Source organism: Equus caballus, chromosome 21 (assembly GCF_041296265.1).
Source record: "Equus caballus isolate H_3958 breed thoroughbred chromosome 21, TB-T2T, whole genome shotgun sequence".
Taxonomy (NCBI): domain Eukaryota; kingdom Metazoa; phylum Chordata; class Mammalia; order Perissodactyla; family Equidae; genus Equus; species Equus caballus.
In genome coordinates this window covers 19,605,275-19,627,850 of record NC_091704.1, presented here as the reverse complement: position 1 = coordinate 19,627,850, position 22,576 = coordinate 19,605,275, and the positions used below count along the sequence as shown (strand labels likewise).

The following is a 22,576-nucleotide window of genomic DNA, read 5'->3' as shown; positions in this document are numbered from 1 at the left end:
GTCTTTGGAGTTTATGTGCTTGTGATAACTCCCCAGAGAGAGGGAAGTAGACCACTGCCCACTACACCGCATAGCCCCCGATACCCAGCCGCACCTGATACATCTTCAGTGGCAAAGAGAACCCTCTACAGCCATCACCTGGCCAGGTGAAAGGGAATTTTCATGACCCTCTTCTTCTTCCACCCCAGAAAGGCCCATAGATTACCACCTCTCCCCACCCTACTCAACCCCCTCCAACCCAAAATAAATTAGTGACAGGTAACATCATTTTCACCATTGTTATCGTTGGCATCATGATCTTTTTTTCCCATTTTACAAATTCAAAGTGATTATGGGATTTTCTTTTTGTTTTGTTTTCCTGGGAATCAGTCCACATTTTATTTTACAGTACATTCATATAAATTCCTGCATTTCCAAGGTAACCAGATCACATTCAGGTTAGCACTGCTGGTAACAAAACTGTACAACTACCCTGGCTTCAGAAGCAAGATAGGATGACATACATTAACATTTCTTTCCCTTTAATACTGCAGAAGACAATACATCACACAAATAAAATCACATGCCTTTTGCAATCCAGTGTGAAGGCACATTATTTATGCCAAAATTAAACCATCTGGGACATGGGGAGAGTAAGAAGAGTTTTAAAACTTAAGATATCTAGAAATTTCCCCCAATGCTTTCTCTTCTATCCTCCAGTTGGCACATTCAATTTCAATGCCTTGGGAACAGAGGGACAGAGGAAAGCTGGGAATCATTTAATTCTGAAACTCGTGGCTTCTTAGGCTACGTCTGTAAAAACCACTTAAACAACCCAAAATTCAAAAAAGTTACTATTAACAAGGGATGGTAATATAGGAAGCACCTGGAGAAAATCCCTCCAGGCACTGCTGGGAAGTTTAAGCTGCAGACAATTCACAGTGCTGACTGCCGAGCTGAAACGCGAGCTCCAATCCTCTAATTTCAAACCGTGCTCATCTTTCCACTGCACCATCAGGGCATACCTGCCTCCACTGTAGGAACTTGGAGGTGATGCTGAAGAAACTGTGGCCCCATGTCATCTAACTGCTGGTACCAACAGCTTGCCAAACAGCTAAGCAAAAATATTCTCTCTCCAACATCTTCCACTCCATCAGTCATCAGATCTTAAATATGGCTAAAAGCCAGTTGTCTCCCAATATTAAATCACAAAATCAAGAGACTTAAAGTAAGAGCGTGCTCCCCACCCCATCCATACCAATCTCTGTGCAGATCCTAATTTTGTTCTTTCTTCAACATCCCACTCTTGCCATCCCTGATTTTTAATCACTCCAGCCTTAATTTGATTTCTAAATGTATCTGGATGTGATATTCCTATCCTGACTGGAATCAAGTGAAGAAAACGTTTATTAGTTCCTGCCTAGAATAAAGTCAAATTATGTGGCCAAGTCAGGCTTGATCCTGGCTCCTAGAAATGCCGGCTCCACGGTCTTGGAGTCCACAGCCTTTGAGGGGCTGCATGGCAGCTGGGAAGGAAGCACAGACAGGTGCAGCAGGAGTGAACACCTAAAACTCCTGCTGTGAGGCCATAGCTGGGCTTTGGGATGGTTCCCACCTGAATCTCAACAGCGTGCCTCGGATGCCAAAGCTGCCTTCAACTTTTATATTGTATTTGTGAAGTCCCACTGAGACCCCAACCTTCAACAGTTAACATCCCAATTCACACTGACAGTATGAGCCTCAAACACACACAGACTGGCCTGATGCTCTCTGTAACAACTGTGTGTTCACTTAAAGACTCATCATATTTGCTTCTTTAACACCCCTAAACTAGCCTTTAAATTTGTAGATTTCACTTCACTTTTAAAGAGGAATTTTCTCTCTTTCATAAAACAGCAGGCACCTACTGAATGAAAGCACCCACCTTCCAACTGGCTTTAAAAAAACATATTCATGCAGTTAAAAGACAATCTACAGACCACATGGATATCTTCCTGGGAGACCTGCCACAGGGCAGTGGTTCCTTCGGACTGAGGACAACTCAAATGTCCCCTCATTCCAGGCCTGGAAAGTTTAAAAGGCGAGAGAGAACACACATTGGCAAGGCTCAGGCAATGCAGCTCAGCTGACACCTGGACTCTGACATCTGGTCAGGCTTTCTCACCCGCTGCCTGACCTGCACAGGACTCAAACACAGTCCAAGTGGCTGGGACAGGATCAAAAAGCAGCACATACCACAACACCGGGTGCTGATGGAGATCTTGCTTCCTCAGGGTGAAAGCTGAAGTAGTTTAGCCAGAGAATATCACTCGCCTCTGTGGCTGGGGTGCTGCCATCATGCCACATTGTTGACCTTAGGGGAAGATGAAGTCAGAGGTTTCTGTAAGTGCTCCCTGCTCAAGCTGGGTGCTCCACCTTCATTCACACACAGCTACTATCTTCCTCCTCCACCAGCCTGGGGGCTGCTTATCCTCTGCCTCCTTCTCTAATTCCCACCCCATCGCCACAGGTGCACCAGGAGTGAAAGTTTGTTTCTGGTCCTTTCTTTAGGATAAAGTCCCAAAGTTGGAGTTGCTAAGCTCAAAGATATGTATATTTCAAAGACTTTGGGTACATATTGCCAAGTTTGCCCTGGGTATGGACACATGTTTGCCCGCCAGCTCTCCTGCCTTTGAAGACCCCCTTCCCATTCCATAACATTCTCATTCCTGCCCAAAACATGTGTCTCGGATGGCTCCTTAGATCCAGCTCCCAGCCTCAGAGCTGAGGTGGTGACTTCACTTGGCCAGCAAGAGGACTCCATCCCCTTGACCCAGGAAGTACTTCAGAGATGGACACATAACCCAAGGCAGGTTAACTGGAATTTCCTCAGGACATTTGCTGCAGATGCTTTGAAAGATGCTCACAGGCAAATCTATAGAGACAGAAATTAGATTAGTGGTTGCCTAGGGCTGACATGTTAAGGGGAAAATGAGAAGTCCCTCCAACTGTTACAAGGTTTCTTTTTGGGGTGATGAAAATGCTCTAGACTTGATTGTAGTGATGGTTGCAGAACCCTGTGAATATGCTAAAAATCCTTTATTGTATGCTTTAAATGGGTGAATTGAGATGGTATATAAATTATATCCCAATAAAGCTATTATTTAAAAAAAAAAAAGATGCTTGCTCTCACTCTCTCCCTTTCTCTAGGACAGCAAGCAGTAAGGATAATGTAAACTTCGGTCTGCCAACAGCTCTCTCTTCACCATGTAGAGAGAGGCTGCCTGAGAATATAGCCATGCAGAGGCAAGCAAATGAGACACAGAGACAGAAAAAGAGACAGAGAAGGAATCATTTGAACTACTGGATTCAACTTTGCATAAAGCCGCTGCCATCCTTGAACTTCTCAGTTGCATAAGCCAAAAAAATTCCCTCTTTTGTTTAAACTAGTTTAAGCTTAGTTTCTATCACAACCAACAAAGTCTTATTACAGCTTTCCTGTCCAAATGTGTTCCCTCACCAGCTGTGAATGAGTACCCACCCCCTCAAACCCTTACAACCCTGAGAATTATCTTTAATAATAGCTTTGTTCATAGTCAAAAAAATTACAAATCTTAGATTTCTAGCAAGATTGAACATTAATATCAACTCATATTTTTCTTCCTTAAATGGTCTATTTTTGCATGAACTATGTATAGGAAAATGTTACTAAAACTTTTGCATATGAATAATTTTTCTAGTTTATTACTTGCCTTTTGATTTTTATGCATGAAACCTATCAAATTTTTCTTTGTAATGCTATCATCTTTATTGCTAGAAAATCTTTTCCCATCCTGAGATTAGACAAATATTCTCATGGCTTCAGTTTTTTTTTTTTTTTTTTTTTTTTTTGAGGCTATGATAGTTTACAACATTGTGAAATTTCAGTTGTACAATATTACCTGTCAGTCACCATATAGGTGTGCCCCTTCACCCTTTGTGCCCACTCCCAAGCCCCATTCCCCCTAGTAACCACTAAATTGTTCTCTTTGTCCATGCGTTTATCTTCCACATATGAGTGAAATCAAACAGTGTTTGTCTTTCTCTGTCTGCCTTATTTTGCTTAACATAATACCCTCAAGGTCCATCCATGTTGTTGCAAATGGGAGAATTTGTCATTTTTTTATGGCTGAGTAGTATTCCATTGTATATATATACCCTATCTTCTTTATCCAATCATCAGTAAATGGGCACTTAGGTTGCTTCCATGTCTTGGCTATTGTGAATAATGCTACAATGAACATAGGGGTGCATAAGTCTCTTTGAATTGTTGATTTCAAGTTCTTTGGATAGATACCCAGTAGTGGGATGGCTGGGTCATATGGTATTTCTATTTTTAGTTTTTTGAGAAGTCTCCATGCTGTTTGCCCTAGTGGCTGAACTAGTTTGCAATCCCACCAACACTGTATGAGGATTCCCTTTCTCCACAACCCCTCCAACATTTGTTATTTGTTTGTCTTGATTATTATAGCCATTCTAACAGGTGTAAGGTGATATCTTAGTGTAGTTTTGATTTGCATTTCCCTGATGATCAGTGATGTTGAGCATCTTGTCATCTGCCTATTGCCTATCTGTATATCTTCTTTGGAGAAATGTCTGTTCATGTCCTCTGTCCATTTTAGATCAGGTTCTTTGATTTTTTGTTGTTGAGTTGTATGAGTTCTTTATATATTATGGAGATTAACCCCTTGTCAGATATATGATTTGCAAATATTTTTTTCCAGTTAGCGGGTTGTCTTTTCGTGTCAATCCTGTTTTCCCTTGCCTTTTAGAAGCTCTTTAATCTGATGAAGTTCCACTTGTTTATTTTTTCTTTTGTTTTCCTTGTCTGAGAAGACATGGTGTTTGAAAAGATCCTTGTAAGACTGATGTCAAAGAGGGTACTGCCTATATTTTCTTCTGGAAGCTTTATGGTTTCAGGTCTTACCATCAAGTCTTTGATCCACTTTGAATGTATTTTTACGAATGGTGTAAGAGAATGGTCTACTTTCATTCTTTTACACATGAGTGTCCAGTTTTCCCAACACCATTTGAAGAGACTTTCCTTTCTCCTTTGTATGTTCTCAGCTCCTTTGTTGAAGATTAGCTGTCTGTAGATGTGTGGCTTTATTTGCCGGCTTTAAACTCTGTTCCATTGATCTGTGTGCCTATTTTTGTACAAGTACCAAGCTGTTTTGATTACTATAGCTTTGTAGTATATTTTGAAGTCAGGGATTATGATGCCTCCAGCTTTGTTCTTTTTTCTCAGGATCGCTTTAGTAATTTGGGTCTTTTGTTGCCCTATATGAATTTTAGGATTCTTTGTTCTATTTCTGTGAAGAATGTCATTGGGATTCTGATTGGGACTGCATTGAATATGTAGATTGCTGTAGGTAGTATGGACATTTTAACTAAGATTTTTCTTCCAATCCATGTGTGTGGAATGTTTTTCTGTTTCTTTATGTCAACATCAATTTCTTTCAGTAAAGTCTTGTAGTTTTCATTGAATAGGTCTTTCACTTCCTTGGTTAAATTTTTTCCAAGATAGTTTGTTCTTTTTGTTGTGATTATGAATGGGATTGTGTTCCTGAGTTCTCTTTCTGTTAGTTTGTTATTAGAGTTTAGAAATAAAACTGATGTTCCTAAGTTGATTTTGTACCCTGCAACTTTGCTGTAATTGTTGATTATTTCTAACAGCTTTCCAATGGATTTTTTATGGTTTTCTGTGTAAAAAATTGTGTCATCTGCAAACAGCAAGTTTCACTTCTTCATTGTATATTTGGATTCCTTTTATTTCTTTTTATTGCCTAATTGCTCTGACCAAAACCTGCAGTAATATGTTGAATAAGAGTGGTGACAGTAGGCACCCTCGTCTTTTTCCTGTTCTCAGAAGGATGGCTTTCAGTTTTTCCCCATTGAGTATGATGTTGGCTGTGGGTTTGTCATATATGGCCTTTATTATGTTGAGGTACTTTCCTTTTATACCCGTTTTATTGAGAGTTTTTATAATAAATGGATGTTAGATCTTGTCAAATGCTTTCTTTGCATCTATTGAGATGATCATGTTGTTTTCGTTCCTCATTTTGTTAATGTGGTGTATCATGTTGATTGATTTGTGGATGGTGAACCATCCCCGTGTCCCTGGTATAAATCCCACTTGATCATGGTGTATGATCTTTTCAATGTATTGCTGTATTCAGTTTGCCAATATTTTTTTGAGGATTTTTGCATCTATGTTCTTCAGTGATATTGGCCTGTAATTTTCCTTCTTTGTGTTGTCCTTGTCTCACTTTGGTATCAGGGTGATGTCAGCCTCATAGAATATGTTAGGAAGTATTCCACCTTCCTCAATTTTCTTGAATAGTTTGAGAAGGGTAGACATTAAATCTTCTTTGAAAGTTTGGTAGAATTCTCCAGAGAAGCCATTTGGTCATGGACTTTTATTTTGGGGAAGGTTTTTGATTAGTGTTTCAATCTCTTTACTTGTGATTGGTCTATTCAGATTCTCTACTTCTTCTTGATTTGGTTTTGGGAGGTTGTAAGAGTCTAAGAATTTATCCATTTCTTCTTGGTTGTCCAATTTGTTGGCATATAGTTTTTCATAGTATTCTCTTATACTCTTTTGTATTTCTGTGGTATGTGTTGTAATTTCTCCTCTTTCATTTGTAATTTTATTTATTTGAGTCTTTTCTCTTTTTTTCTTAGTGAGCCTGGCTAAGCGTTTGTCAATTTTGTTTATTTTCTCAAAGAACCAGCTCTTTGTTTCATTGATCCTTTCTATTGTCTTTTTTGTTTCAACTTAATCTATTTTTGTTCTAATTTTTATTATTTCTCTCCTTCTACTGACTTGGGTTTTGTTTGTTCTTCTTTTTCTAATTCTGTTAGGTGTAGTTTGAGATTGTTTATTTGAGATTTTTCTTGTTTGTTAAAGTGAACTTGTATTGCAATGAATTTCCCTCTTAGGACCACTTTTGCCACATCTGAAATGAGTTGGTATGTTGTGTTTTCATTTTCATTTGTCTCCAGATAATATCTGATTTCTCTTCTAATTTCTTCAATGATCCATTGGTTGTTCAGTAGCATGTTGTTTAATCTCCACATCTTTGCCCTTTTACCAGCTTTTTTCTTGTAATTGATTTCTAGTTTCATAGCATTATGGTTGGAAATGATGCTTGGTATTATTTCAATCCTCTTAAATTTATTGAGGCTGCCTTGTTTCTCAACATATGGTCTGTCCTTGAAAATGTCCCATCCATACTTGAAAAGAATGTGTAAGCTACTGTTTAATATATCTATTAAGTCCATCTGATCTAGTTTTTCATTTAATTCTACAATTTCCTTGTTGACTTTCTGTCTGGATGATCTATCCATTGGTGTAAGTGGGGTGTTGAGGTCCCTTACTATTATTGTGTTATTGTTAACTTCTCCTTTTAGGTTTGTTAATAGTTGCTTTATGTACATTGGTGCTCTTGTGTTGGGTGCATATATGTTTATAAGTGCTATGTCTTCTTGGTGGAGTGTCCCTTTTATCATTATATACTGCCCCTCTTTGTCTCTCTGTATCTGTTTTTTCTTGAAGTCTACTTTGTATGATAGAAGTATTGCAATGCCTGCTCTCTTTTGTTCACCATTAGCTTGGAGCATTATCTTGCATCCCCTCAGTCTGAGTCTGTGTTTCTCTTTGGGGCTGAGATGTGTTTCCATAGGCAGCATATTGTTGAGTCTTGTTTTATAATCCCTCCTGCCCCTCTGTGTCTTTTGATTGGGAAATTCAATCTATTTACATTTAGAGTGATTATTGATAGATGAGGGCCTAATTCTACCATTTTATTGCTTGTTTTCTGGTTCTCCTGCATTTCCTTTGTTTCTCATCCCATATAATTCAGACTACCAATTCGGTAAGGTAGGTTTCTATGCTGGTTTTCTTAGTTTTCTCCTTGTTTATAATTTGTGTCTCTGTTCTAATTATTTGTTTAGTTACCATGTGGTTTGTATAAAAAATCTCATAGATGAGATAGTCCATTTTCTAATAGCCTCTTATTTCCTTAGATTAAGCCAGTTCCATCCTTTTCCTCTTCCTCTTCTTAGTTGTTATTGTTACGTCTTATTTCATCTTGTGTTGTGAATTTATGGTTAAAATGACAAGATTATATGTGTTCTTGGTGTTTTCCTTTTCTTTATCTTTAATGTTATAATTAAGTATTTGCTAACCTGTTCTGATAGAAAGCTGCAATTTTCTGATTTTGTCTATCTGAATAGATATGGTATTGTAAACTTTTCCTTTTCTTTTCTGGTATGAGGACCTTCCTGAGAATTTCTTGTAGAGGGGGTTTTGTGGCAATGAACTGCCTTAACTTTTGTTTAACTTGGAAAGTTTTTATTTCTCTATCATATTTGAAGGATATTTTCACTGGATAGAGTATTCTTGGTTGAAAGTTTTTGTCTTTCATAAGTTTGAATATATCATTCTACTCTCTCCTAGTCTCCTGAGAAATCCACTGACAGCTTGACAGGGGTTCCTTTGTAGGTTATTTTCTTCTGCCTTGCTGCCCTTAATATTTTTTCTTTGTCATTGACTTTTGTCAGCTCTCCTGCTATATTCATTGGAGTTTGTCTTTTTACATTGATAAAGGTTGGAGATCTATTGGCTTCTGTCACATGGATTTCCAGCTGCTTCCCCAGGTTTGGGAAGTTCTCAGCTATTATTTCTTTGAAGAAGCTTTCTGCTCCTTTCTCCTTCTCTTATCCCTCTGGGATACCTATAATCCTTATGTTGCATTTCCTAATTGAATTGGATATTTCTCAGAGAGTTTCTTCATTTCTTTTCAGTCTTAGTTCTCTCTTCCTCTCTATCTGAAGCTCTTCTATATTCCTGTCCTCCACACTGCTAATTCTGTCCTCCACAATATCAGCTTTACTGTTCAGGGAGCCCAGATTTTTCTTAATCTCTTCCATTGTATTTGTCATCTCCAACATTTCTGACTGGTCCTTCTTTATAGTTTCAACTCTTTGTGAAGTAGCTCCTGAACTCATTAAATTGTCTATCTGTATTCTCTTTTAACTCGTTGAATATTTTAATGATAGCTATTTTGAATTCTTTGTCATTTAGATTGTAGATTTCTGTGTCTTCAGGATTAATTTCTGGATATTTGCCATTTTCACTTTGTTCTAGAGATTCAATATATTTTTCCATACTACTTGACAGTGAGGATTTGTGCCTCTGCATAGACATAGAATTTGGTCACAGTTTCCACTTACTGCCACTGGGGAAATGGGGCAGGAGCTGTGTAATCTGCACCCATGAGGATCCCCATCAGCTGTTCCTGTCCAAGCCTGGGCCACTTCTTGACATCACTGTGGCCCTCTGGGTCTCCCGCCAACTGTGGGAACAATCACACAGGGGCTCCAGGTTGCTGCTGCCTGCTCCCACAGACTTCCCAGATGCCCTCTCCCCTTAGGGACCACAGCAGTGTTATGGACTTTCAAGGCAGCTGGGAGTTTATTCACCTGGACTCACAGCTCTGCTGCCATCTGGTGCTTGGTTATATCCGCTGTTGTTCTTGATGAGTGGGGCCTCCCCACTAGGTCTGAGCCAGCCCCACTCCCTGCAACCGTAGTGGGATTATGGACTCTCCCACTGGTTGAGAGAGTGATCACACAGGGGCTCAGGGCTGCTGCCACCTGCTCCACAGTCCCACCGGTTGTACTGACCCTTCAGGACTTCTGTGATACTGTCAATGTTTGCAGTTCCTACTGGTACTTTCACCTGGGCCTCAGATATGCCGCCATCTGTTCCTAGGTTGCACCAGCCTTTATGCTTGGTGGGTGAGGCCTCTTCACTGGGACAGTGCCTGAGTCACTCTCTGGAGCTGCAGTGGGACTGTGGGTTTTCCCACTGGACCAAGGAGTGATCATACTGGCTCTCAGGGTTGTTACCACCTGCTTCCACAGTCCTGCTGGGTTGCACCTCCCCCTTTGGGGTTGCAGCAGAGCCATGGGCATTTAAAACAGCTGGAAGTTTGTTCACCTGAACTTGCGGCTGTGCCATGGTCTGGTCCTAGGTCATAGCAGCCTTTGTGCTTGGTGGGCAGGGCCTCTCTACTAGGACCGAGCCAAGTCTCTCCCTGAGACCATGGTGGGATTGTGCATTTTCCCACTGGACCAAGGAAAGATCACACTGGGGCTCAGGGTTGTTACTACCTGCCCCCACGGTCCTACTGGGTCTCATTTTCCCCTCTGGGGCTACAGCAGAGCTATGAGCATTTAAGGCAGCCAGGGATTTGATCACCCAGATTTGAAGCTGTGCCCCGTCCGCTCCTAAGTCGCACCAGCCTTTGTGCTTGTTGGTGGGGCCTCCCCACTGGGTCTGAGCCTGAGTCACTCCCTGGAGCTATGGTGGGACTGTGAGCTTTCCCTCTAGACCAAAGAGCAATCATGAGGGGCTCAGGGATGCAGTCACCTGTTTCCACAGTTGCGCTGAGGTACACGTGCACCTCGGGGCTGAGGCAGTGCTATGAGCACTTCAGCCAGGAGAACAGTTGCTTGCACGTTGTGCTGTCTGGGGGCTGGAGAGTTCTCGCCCATCTCCACTCCTCCCTGGGGATAGTCCATCCACCTTCTGATGTATAGCAGCATGGGTCTCTCAGGCATCCTGAAGTGCTGTGTGGGTATCCTCCGTTGACTTATGAATGTCCATTTAGCTGTAGTTTGAAGAGGGAGAGACAAAGGGAACCACTCACTCAGCCATGTTGCTGACATCCTCATGGCTTCAGTTTTAAATTGAACACCTTGATCCACATGGTATTTTAGATTATAATAAAAGCTTAGTATGTATTTTTACCCAAAATAGTTCACTAATTGTCCCAGTATTCATTAAATAATTCTTCTTTTTCCAACTTATTTATGATAGCTATTTATATCACATATTAAATTCATTAACATGCTAGAGTTTCTTTCTTGACTGTCCATGTGGTTATGTTGAACTGGGTACCAATATTGAGCAATTACTCTGCAACTCTAACTGTGTGATACAGTTTTGAGGGGGATTTTTTATTGTGGTAAAATATATATAGCCTCATAAAATTTATCATTTTCACCATTTTTAAGTGTACAGTTCAGTGACATTAAGTTCATTCACAATGTTGTACAACCATAATCACCATCCATCTCCAGAACTTTTTCATCTTCCCAGCTGAAACTCTGGACCCATTAAATAATAACACCACACTCCCTCTCCCTCCAGTACATGGAATCCACTCTTCTATTTTCTGCCTCTGTGAATTTGACTATTCTAGGTACCTCATATAAGTGGAATCATACAATATTTGTCCTTTTATGTCTAGTTTATTTCACTTAGCATAATGTGTCAAGTTTCATCTGTGTGGTAGCATGTATCAGAATTTCATTCCTTTTTAAGGCTGAATAATATTCCATTGGATGTATAGCCCACATTTTGTTTATCCATTAATCTGTCAATGGACACTTGGGCTGTTTCCACCTTTTGGCTATTGTGAATAAGGCTGCTAATAACACTGGTATACAAATATCTGTTTGAGTCACTGCTTTCAATTCTTTTGTGTATATAATCAGAAGTGTAACTGCTGGATCAAATGGTAATTCTATGTTTAATTTTTGAGCAACTGCCATACTGTTTTCCACAGTGGCTGTACCTTTTGACATTCCCACTAGCAACATACAAGGGTTCTCATTCCTTCATATCCACACCAACACTTGTTTTCTCTTTTTGACAATAGCCACCCTAACAGGCGTGAAGTTGTAATACATTTTAATACATGATAGTATAAGTGTTCTCTCATTGTGATTCTTTGTCAAAAAATTCTTTGGTCATTCTCTATTTTTTTCTCCCAGAACAATTTTGGAATTATTTTTAAGTTCTCAAAATAGTCTATATGAATAATAATCAGAATTACATTAAACTTATTTTGAAAAAAGTTACATAATTCATATCTTTAAGACATTTAACCCCACCCCCCACCAAAGAAATAGTCTTCTCTTTCCTTTAGTAAAGTTTTAGTTTTCTTCATATTGGACCTATACATTTCTTGTTAAGATTATCCCTAGGTACTTCATATTTTTATGCTATTGTGAATGGAATAATCAGCCTCTTTTTAGAAAATAATTTTTGGAGGAAGAAACAGCCCCATAATCAGCAATAACACTCATTTATGAAATACCTGCTATTTTAAGATCAGTGATAACAGTAAACAGTGATTGTCTTCCACTGGAAGTTTACTGTCACAGAAAAAGAACACATTGGCTAAAACTTCAATGGATTGCTTCTTTTGAAGGCCTGGAGCATCACTCCAAAGGAGGCAGGTAAAATTGTGGGTCATTCAATGTTTAATCAATGTTTGTTATAGCTGTCATTAATTTTGGATCAAATTCATGATGCATGAGTTTTCTTGTGTCGCACGTGCACCTTATATTGCATTGGCCTTTCCTTGTGGATTTATTCCCACTTTATTACTTCATTAATTTACATTTAAATTATTACTGATTTACACCTGTATCTCTTCTCTACAATATATTTATATATCTGTGATTTATTTACTATCAACTCTTAAGTCAGAAAAATAATCTTTAATTTTACTATAACTCCTTGGAGGAAATATGACTCATTTTGTAACAATTTACTTTAAGACATTTGACTCTACTATACAGTTTCCTGGCTTAATGTGTAGAAAGGCTTATATTGACAAAATTCTTCCCTCATTGGGGGAAAAATGTCAATTCTGTTCTAGGTGCTGTATGCAGAGTGGCTATATAATAATATGCATCAAAAATACATGGTTTATGAAATTTAACATTCATAGCCTAGTCCTTTGGAAATGTATGACAGTTTTCCTGTGCTCTTCCCAAAATGACCTAAGAATGTCAAGAAAAAAACAAAGATACCACCTAATGCATCTTCCTCTCACATTTTTTCCCTTAACAAGTGAAGAATTTTGTCAGTAGAAGCAATCTACAGCATTTTGAGTCCTGATGAGCTTACGCATCAACCCGGTTTGCTCCCATCTCCCCCTCACCACCACCACTTGAGGGTCCATGAAAAGCAGATGGATTGTGGCTTCCCTATTTTTTAAGATTCATACTTTTAGCTAACAAAGAGCAACAAAAGACATTTTTGTACTAGAGGAAACAAAAAACGGAAATAGAAACCCATCGAGGTAAACAGTGGACCTCAGTCAAGTCATTATAAACCCTCTGGCTTATGATACCTATATTAATAGACTTGTTCTCCTTCACCACCAGTAACTCCACTCTCTTTACAAGCCTTCACTTACGTAAAAACAGGTCAAGTAACAATAATATAAACTGCTCAAAGTTGTACCCAAGAAATGACATGACTACTGTGAGTGACTCATAGCATTTTTTTTTTCATGCTGCTACTGGGTCTCTTCTGACTATTAAAATCTCCATCTTCAGAGGAAGGCCAATTGCATTTGGGATATACATTCCAATTTTGGACTGTGTAATATGACATAGTTTGTTGATCAGATATAATAGTACCATTATTTATTGCTTTAGGAAAACAGATAGTATCACTTATTACTGATTAGGGAAAGGAGAAAAAGATCCAAGTCAACCATTAATTGCTTTTAGTCCTCAACCCTTTATAAAAATAGCTACCAAAATTGTATCTATTCTTTGGATTTGGGGTTGGAAGGGCAATCTCAAACTAACGACTACTCAATGGAATAAACCAGGGAGGAATGTCATCTGAAAGATGCAAACCCATCTCCTCAATTTCCAATAATTCTAGCTAACAGAAAAATCTTGTGTCTCCACTAAATTGTTTCCATGCTCTGTTCTTGCAACCCAAATCCAATCAGAGAGTATTATGAAATAATGTTGGCATCATATAATTTGATCATATAATGATATAATTTGATAGCATAAACTAAATAGTAAAAAGAACCTTAACGTGAAATATAAAAAATGAATGTCTGTTATGTAGATAAAGGAAAAAAGCATAAATAAACCTTAAAGATCAGGGTCGCCCATGAATTGTAACCATTTTTAAGTCAACATATCTCTTAATTGAGATTTTATACAGCCAAGATCTTTGTCCAACTATCTTGCACCATCTCTGTATCAATCAAGAGAGGCTAAGTTCTGCTGTGGTAACAAATAATCCCAAAATCTTAGTGGCTGACAAAAATATAAGTTAATTTCTTGCTCACATTGAATGCCCATCATGGGTCAGCTGTAGTTCTGCTCCATACTGTCTTCATTCTGGGATCAAGGTTGATGGAACAGTCTTCATCTGAAACATTACTTATTGTTAGGGAAGAGGGTATCACAAAGAGAGTAAAGAGAGTATCACAAGGCAGGAACTGACTTTCAAAGCTTCTTCTCCAAAGTAACACATGTCACTTTGGCTCACATTTCATTGGCCAAAGCAAATCTCTTAATGTCACTTGAGTTAAAGAGGGCAAGGATATATAATCCTCCTCCTAGCTAGTCTCCCTACCTCTAGACTATTTCCTGTCAAAGCTATCCTCCCCCCAGGCCATTGCTCCCTGGGGGCCATCTTCAAATCTGACCGTATTCCTCCTCTGCCCAGAAATTTCTACAGCTGGAATTCTCTTGGTGTATGTATCAGCACTGGAGTATGTGGCAATGGACCGGGGGAGTTCTCGAATAAACATGGTGACTTTTCCAGAATGCTGGTTTTATTTGAAGATTTGGAAATATATATACTTTCTTTAATAAAATAAACTTGGATACGTTATTGGACAAAATAAGAATTAGCAAGCATCTCTAAAGAAAGTTCCTGTTTGAATCAGGTCTCGTTGGGCTAGCCCACATCTCCTAGTGCCATCGGTGCAAGTTTATCTATTCTCAAGGGTTCCTAAATGGAAGAGGTTGAGAAGTACCAAGACCTACGTTATCTTGCACTTTCTACCTCTCTAGAGTGGTACTGTCCATTATGCAAACCAATAACCACATGTGGCTATTGAGCACTTGAATTGTGGCTAATGCGACTGAGGAACTGAACATTTAATTTTACTTATTTTAATTAAATTTAAATAAGCATGTGTGGGGGCCGGCCCCATGGCCGAGTGGATAAGTTCGTGCACTCTGCTTTGGTGGCCCAGAGTTTCACCAGTTTGGATCCTGGGGGCAGACATGGCAGCACTCATCAAACCATGCTGAGGCGGCGTCCCACATAGCACAACGAGAAGGACCTAGAACTAGAATATACAACGATGTACTGGGGAGCTTTGGAGAGAAGAAGAGGGAAAAAAAGAAGATTGGCAACAGATGTTAGCTCAGGTGCCAATCTTTAAAAAAATAATAATAACAATAAATAGCCACTTGTGGCTAGTGGCTGCTGTATTAGACAGCACTGATATAGAACATTTCTATCTTTGACAGGCAGAATAATGGCCTCCAAAGATGCCCATGTCCGAATCCCCAGAACATGTGAAGATGTTATGTTACACGGCAAAGGGAATTAAAGAAGCAGATAGAATTAAGTTTGCTAATCAGTTGACCTTAAAGTAAGGAATCATTCTTGATTATATGTCTGGGCCCACTCTTCTCTGGATCCAAGTCCCAGCCAACACCCATTCCTTGTTTTCCCTATGTATAGTTGAGTTAAGCAGTTGGATTCAAGCAGCATTTATTTAAAAACCAATGAATAAAGAAATAATAATGAATAAAGAAAACATAAACAGGACCAGTCAGAAACATAAGGAATCTGAACCCAAAGAAATTCAGTAAAAGTATGAAAGTGTTTTGCTGAGCCCCAGATCTCCTCTCCCCCGGTAATTGCTCTTGAACCACAGACCACTTAGCTCAACATACACCGTATTACTTAGTTAGGGTTCTTCTGTAAGGACTTTCCTGCCCCTAGATCAAAATTGCAGCTTATTATTATTCCTCAGAAATCTGAGGGTTATCTATGGAAGTACTCCATCCAAGTGCTATCCTCCAAATTACAATCAAAGGAACAAACCCAGTTCCAAGTTTCTCCCCCGGGATACAGGGGGACCCCAAAGAATGATCCTACCATCTCTACCGACTCACTCATCTGGCCCTGTGACTCACTCCCCACGTCCTCACCTCTCTTCCCAACATGGCCCGTCCTTCAGGAAAGTGGCCTCCTATAATTAGAGTTTTAGTATTTAAAATTAGCTTATGCATACAGTGACCATAACACAAATAGAGTGCAGCGGGTTATTCTCTTACAAACCCTTTCCTGAGTATTTATACATCTTCCTAACATAGCAGCCTGTTTAATAAGGGTGGTCCAAATATGTGTTAACTCTGTCAAAACTAGAAATGTGCCTGGTACAAAGTCAAACACACACTCTTACCGTCTACAGAGAGATCCTCATCTGGCATTACTCCAAATGAAAAAGAAAATCTTTAGTAAAAACCAATAGCAAAATATCATTAAGTACTATTCTTATTTTTGCATATAAAAATATGTTTAATTAGCTTTTTTGCATTCCAAATTGACTAATTTTCCTCCATAATGAAAAACGTCAGACTATTAGATCATACAGATCAGACGTTACTGGATTTAGAAAACAATACATGTAATTTCTAAAGGACCTGATAATATGCACTAACCCTGAATGTCAAAGCCAAAGATTGAAATTCCATATGAATGCATGAATCCATTAAGCAGCAGTCATTTTCAATTATTAAGAAGCAAAGATCGATATTCTTTATAGAAATTAGAAATGGCGTAAAATAACATCAACATTCATAACTGCTACAATTAGGACCAATAAAATTTTTAAATCAAATTAAATTCAGAGTGATAATAAGAGTAATGAAATTTATGTAGCACTATGTGGCTCTATTTCCTCAAAGAAATCCCTGAGTCTATTATTTTCAGGATGAAGAAACCAGTAGCCACTGCTTGTGTTTTCCAGGACACTGGACTAAGGATTCACCTGCACCAACAGGGAAATGGATGGAACGTCATCACACGCCCATGGCTACTGCCTCTCCGGCTCCGCTCTAACACCCAGGCCCTCGCTTCACCCGAGTTGTCCGATTCTGCTGGCAGCCAGGGCAGGTAGAGCCTAGGAAGGGCCTGCCTTCCTACTGGTTCCATGTCTCCCCTGCATTCATTTGGCTCTGATGGGTAACCTGATGCCGGGGGGGCGGGGGACAAGAATCAGACAGGGCTTTAGAACTGAGGAATCAACTTCCTATAGGTTAGCACATCTACGGTAACTACAAATATTTGTTTGTAAAGGCTTCCCACCCTGCCCATATAAGGCACATTTCTCTTAATCCTAAATTGCAGAATCAGTAGTGGTTATTAACCCATTTAAGGCCAAAATCACCATGAAAATCTAGTAGATGTCTCAAACCCTGTACCCAAAAAAGGTATTCAAAATCTGCTCTAATTTTTTTCATTCAATATCAGGAGGTGCACAAATCTATCAAAGCCCAGGCAGACCCTTAGGGGACCTATGAACTAATTCCAAGCTAGGAAACCTGTTTTAGGGTCTTTTTGCTTTTTCTTGATACACAGGATTAAAATAGCTGGCTTCCCAGACACAGAAAGACAAATACAGTTATGCATCACTTAAAGACAGGGTTATGTCCTGAGAAATGTGTTGTTAAGTGATTTTGTCATTGTGTGAACATCATAAAGCGTATTTACCAAACTTAGATGATATAGCCTACTACACACCTGGGCTATATGGTACAAATCTTATGGGACCAACATCATATATGCAGTCCATCATGTGGCACATGACTTTACTGTATCTTACTTGTATGTGGAATCAGAAATAGTCAAACTCATAGAAGCAGAGAGTAGAATGGTGGTTTCCAGGGGCTGGGGGAGGGGGAAATGGGAAGACAATGGTCAAAGAGTACAAAGTTTCAGTTATGCAAGATAAATCATTCTGGAGACGTACTATTCAGCATAGTGCCTATAGGTAACAATTCTGTACTGTATACTTAAAATTTGCTGAAGATAGATCTTAAGTATTCGCACCACCAAAGAAAACTCATTTAACAATAATAATGGAGGTGGGAGGAAACGTTGGGACGAGATGGATATATTTATGGCCTTGATGGTGGTGATGGTTTCACGAGTGTATACTTATCTCAAAACTCCTCAAGTTGTATATGTTAAATATGTACAGCTTTTTACATGTCAATCATACCTCAAGAAAGCGGTTTCTTAAAAATTAAATTAAATTAACTGGCTTCCTTCCCAGAAGTTTAAGTCCTAAATAAAGATAGAATATCGCTTTTCATGCTATTGTGATATTGGGTTATGTCAAGACAGTTGGACACCTGCACCCTAGTCTAAGTATCACTCTTGGCTAACTATGAGCTTGAAGAGGAACAGCATAACTCCGTGGAATTATCTCTGGCCTAGGCATCTAAGTTTTACTCCAATGAACTATTCTGTCCTGATGCCCTTTCCTGCACTGATACAACTTGTCTTAAGCACACCTGGCAGGGAGAAGAGGAGACACAGACACAGCAAGCATGGGCTTCAGGCTGCCCCTCCCTCAAGAACAGAGAGCATAGTAACAGCACCTTCCAAATGACTAGAGGCACCATAGGCAGTTAAGAAACAAATGTTGTATACCATACAATTTGATCTTTTAAACACAAAGGGATATACTTTTTTTGTATTGCACCTGAGTGTCATGGAGCCAATTCGTACCCATCACACAAGGTAGGACTTCTCACTCGGATCCTCTTTCAGAACCAAGAAACAGTGGAAATCCACAAACGGATTCTCCCTTCATCGTGGGCCTTTGTTTCAGATGCATCTTTCAGCAATCCACTTGGGTACTCCTCTTCTCTTTCTGACATGGATTTAACCCACTGATGAAGAAATCATAGGTGATGGGGTCAGGAAGGGGTAGAGTGAGAAGATAAGAATATGGCACCCATTCACTACAGCAATTTCCCAGACCAGGCTAAAATCCTGATGAGAGAAGGATGAGAGGTTCCTTGGGAAAACCTCTCTCTCGGGAAAAGCATAGCCATCACCCACAAGATTTCTTAACATCATATCCGTAGTAAGGGCTCCCTACCATCTCTCTTTTCTACTGTCAGATCTCTCTAAATTGCTCTGGTTTTTCACATTACATTTTTGTAGCATTTCAAGCCATTTGCAAGGAAACATTAAATATATAGACAAGAAATAAGGTCTAAGCATTGAACACGAGAGAAAGGGCAACAAAGGAGCTCAAAGAGGGCAAGTAGGTGAAACAGACAGGTGTGCTGAAAGCACCCATCCTCTTGGGTCCATAAGGCAACAGAAAGCCCTTCTGTGAGTGTGGCTTTGAGGATGGAATTTAAAGGGAAGACACTTGAGAAAGAATAAGGCTTATACTTATAGAACGGTGGATCCCTGGCCAGGATTGATAACCCTTATGCATGGACTCCAATTATTTCAAGGCCTCATAGTAAATTCCACCCCGAATTCTCAAAACTAAATTCATTTTAAGTTTACTTTTAAGAATAAATTTTTTAAAATCTTCACATACTTTCAGTTAGGTGGCGTCATAAAAAATAAACAAAAAAGGGTGTTGCCACACCAAAAGATTTGAGAATTCTTGGTCTGGAAAGCCTTGAGAGCAGCAGTTCTCAACCCTGGCTGCACACTGGAATCTCCTGGGACCCACTCTTAGAAGGTTTTAGTTAATTTTGATGCCTAATATCCAGACATCAGTATCGTTAAGTTTGAGAAACTCAGTTCTGGAAACTTTTTATAACAAATGCGTACTTAAATGCTAAAGCTTTTTTTCTTAATTTCTTAAGAATTGTTCCCACATTCCTCTTGCTCTTGATCCTCACTCAAGGTTTCTACCTCCTAGAGTGATCAGTATGAGAGAAGGAACGAGAAGAGGGACCTTCCCTGTAGGCAGAGCGGTACCCAGAGTGGTGAGCGAGATGAGGCTTTGAGGGCAAAGATGAGGTGCAAGATTTGGTCCCTCCGCATCTACATCCCTGCTTACACCTACCCAGAGTCTCAAAAAGGGGATGTGACACTGAAACTCATTTACGTCTCCGTTATCCTGCATTGCCATTGTTTGTAATGCCATTTTTCTTTAATTACCCCTGCCTAAAAAGAAAGGAAGACAAGAGGAGACAAAAAGGCTAATGCAACATTCCAGAAGAATCAGAAAAGCAGGGCATGGGACTGTCTTATTAACTTCATTGTGGCGATGTGGTATAAAATGCAAACTGCAGAAAGGGGGCAGTAATTTGTTAATAAATATGTTAATTAGGCAGAGTAAATGCCATACTGCATGCAGGGGAAAAAGATCAAGGATTGTAAACTCCGTGTACAGCAGATTTCAGAGGGCAAAATGTAGTTAATAAAACTACCTTTATGTTTTACACCGCTGCTCTTTAGCATAAACAGCTAATAACCAATTTACATTAATGGCATGGGTACAAAAGTAAATTAGCCCCTTTTTGGTTTATTCTACTGCAATGCAATCCTAAAGCTCAAGTGTTGTATTTGGCGATTTCCTTAAGGGAAAGGTCTGCAAACCCAATACAGTCCCAGGTCCTGCTTCAAGTAATTTTAATATGAAACTAAAATTACACTGCACATCCTTGTTCACCATGTGGGAATTTCCAGAAAGTGCTCTGCTATCAAATATTTTCCCTATCCATGGCTGTGTCCACAACCCCGAGCTCCTGTGGGTGTTCAAAAGGTCTTGCTGGCCAAAAATGCCTCCCAAGCCCCAGACTGTAACAATGTGGTCTTATGCAACTGCCGTCTGGACTTGTGCTTGACTTTCTTTGCTTGCCCACCCGTAGCAGCCCTGACTTGACAACAGACAAAGAGACCCTTGTATCAGATGGACTCTCATAGGTCCAGGTGGTTGGAGGAAGGAAGAGAGAAGGACCTTCAGTGCCTTCTGAGTCTGTGTTCCTACTAGCCACAAAGATTGAATGCAAATGCTAGCAAATTTTAACACACATCTGTGCTGCCTGGACCAGTGGAAGTTTTCCATTTCTGGCCTCATTCATCTGCAACCTCTCCTACTCACAGGGTCTTTCTTTAGTCATGCTGTGCAGGCAGCTACTGCATATACCAAAAGTTAATTTTACTACACACTTCAGTGTGCCACCGGAGGTGCCATAAATCACAAACCAATTTCCAATTTTGTTATGCCCTGCTTGATAAGGACGTGAAGCATTCTTTCCCCCAATATACATGTTTTTAAACATGAGGGTTAGAAGCAAGAACACGTCTCTTGATGTGCAGTGAAATTTTAACGCTCCTTTTTAAGAGAAGGTGACTGCCGCAGATCGTATTAGAATAAAACATCAACGTACGCTTTCTTTAGTTTGGCTCTTGAGTCCAGAAGCTGCCTACAGGCCTTCATGCTGCACAACACCACTTAAGATAAGTTTTGCATTTGGGATTTTTTTTTTTTTTTTTGGCAACTTCAGCAAATAAATTCTTTCAGATGAAGTTCAAGTTGTTGGCGCAGTTTTATTCTGAACTGTGCTGCATTTTTTTAAAGGTACAGAATAAGATTCATACGTATTTAAATTCTCATACAATCATATTCTTAAAGATGGATCAAGAGACTGTAGCATCCCTGATACAACTTTTACTCTTACTTTTAATACATCTAGCGTTAGCCCATTGCAACTGTGGGTTAATCTAATGCTAATCGATTGGTTCTTTGTTTTTGTTTTTGCTTTGTATACTGAGTCAGGATTCAGAAGTTAGATAACGACTATCAGCCTTCAGGTTCATTAATTCCCTTGCTGCTTTGTCTATACTCACAATGAGAACAATACAATATATATCTTGAGGTGATTTTGAGGTTTAAATAAGATTATATATCACTAATAATCAACCACCACAGTAATAACTGTTTTAGGCAGTAATCATCGATGGATACTAAAACTAGTGGGTGAAAGTTGGGTGAGAAATAGGGTATTACATGGTCTCAAAAAATATGCCCACAAGAAACTGGAAGGATACCCACTCAAATGTTGGTGATAGTTAGTCTGCTGAGCAAAATGAGAATAGGGTGGGAATATTTGAATGGGAGATGTGTATTACTTTAGGGTCCAAAAACATGGACTTAAGTGTAGAAGAAGGAGGAGGAAAAGGAGAAAGAGGAGAAAAAATGCTCCGATGCAGCAGTGATCGAAGGAAGCCAAGGAGGTGGGTTCTCCTCTGCAATCCCACAAACAAAGCGCAGCCCAAACTACAGCAGGACTCAGACTTTCATTTAGGCTCAAATTTCTGCCACAGAAAGACACATACACACAGGGACGTTGGATGCCTTCAGGTAGAGAGGAGACAGAATATGAAGCAAGAGAAAGCACACAGGGTTGGAAACAGCAGTCCTGGGTTCAAAGCCTAGCCCCACCTCCTGCCAGAAGCACATCTTTAGAAAGAAATGGATGTTGATAGGTAAATCAATACAATTCTAAAACCTACGGATTGTCCATCACACGCAGATCGCTCTAGAACAAGTCCTTTGTATAATTTAAAAACAAATTTTAAAAGGAAATATACAATCACTTTAGAGAACAAATTGGCACTATCTAGAAAAGTTTAAAATGTGCATATCCCATGAGTGAGCGATTTCATTCG

At 39.5% G+C, this 22,576-nt stretch overlaps 1 long non-coding RNA gene across 2 annotated transcripts in view; it reads right to left on the bottom strand.

Moving 5' to 3' along the window:
* Positions 1-337: 337 nt before the first annotated feature.
* The window catches only part of LOC138919922 (uncharacterized), a 93,130-nt gene continuing 70,891 nt past the window's right edge, over positions 338-22,576 (bottom strand). Inside the window, exons 5-7 of one of the 2 annotated variants that reach the window (XR_011430516.1) lie at positions 14,181-14,263; positions 10,436-10,676; positions 338-2,332 (exon numbers count right to left, since the gene is read on the bottom strand). This is a non-coding gene — a long non-coding RNA (uncharacterized lncRNA). The remainder of the gene's footprint in view (positions 2,333-10,435; positions 10,677-14,180; positions 14,264-22,576) is intronic. The other variant, XR_011430515.1, reaches the window with a different exon arrangement.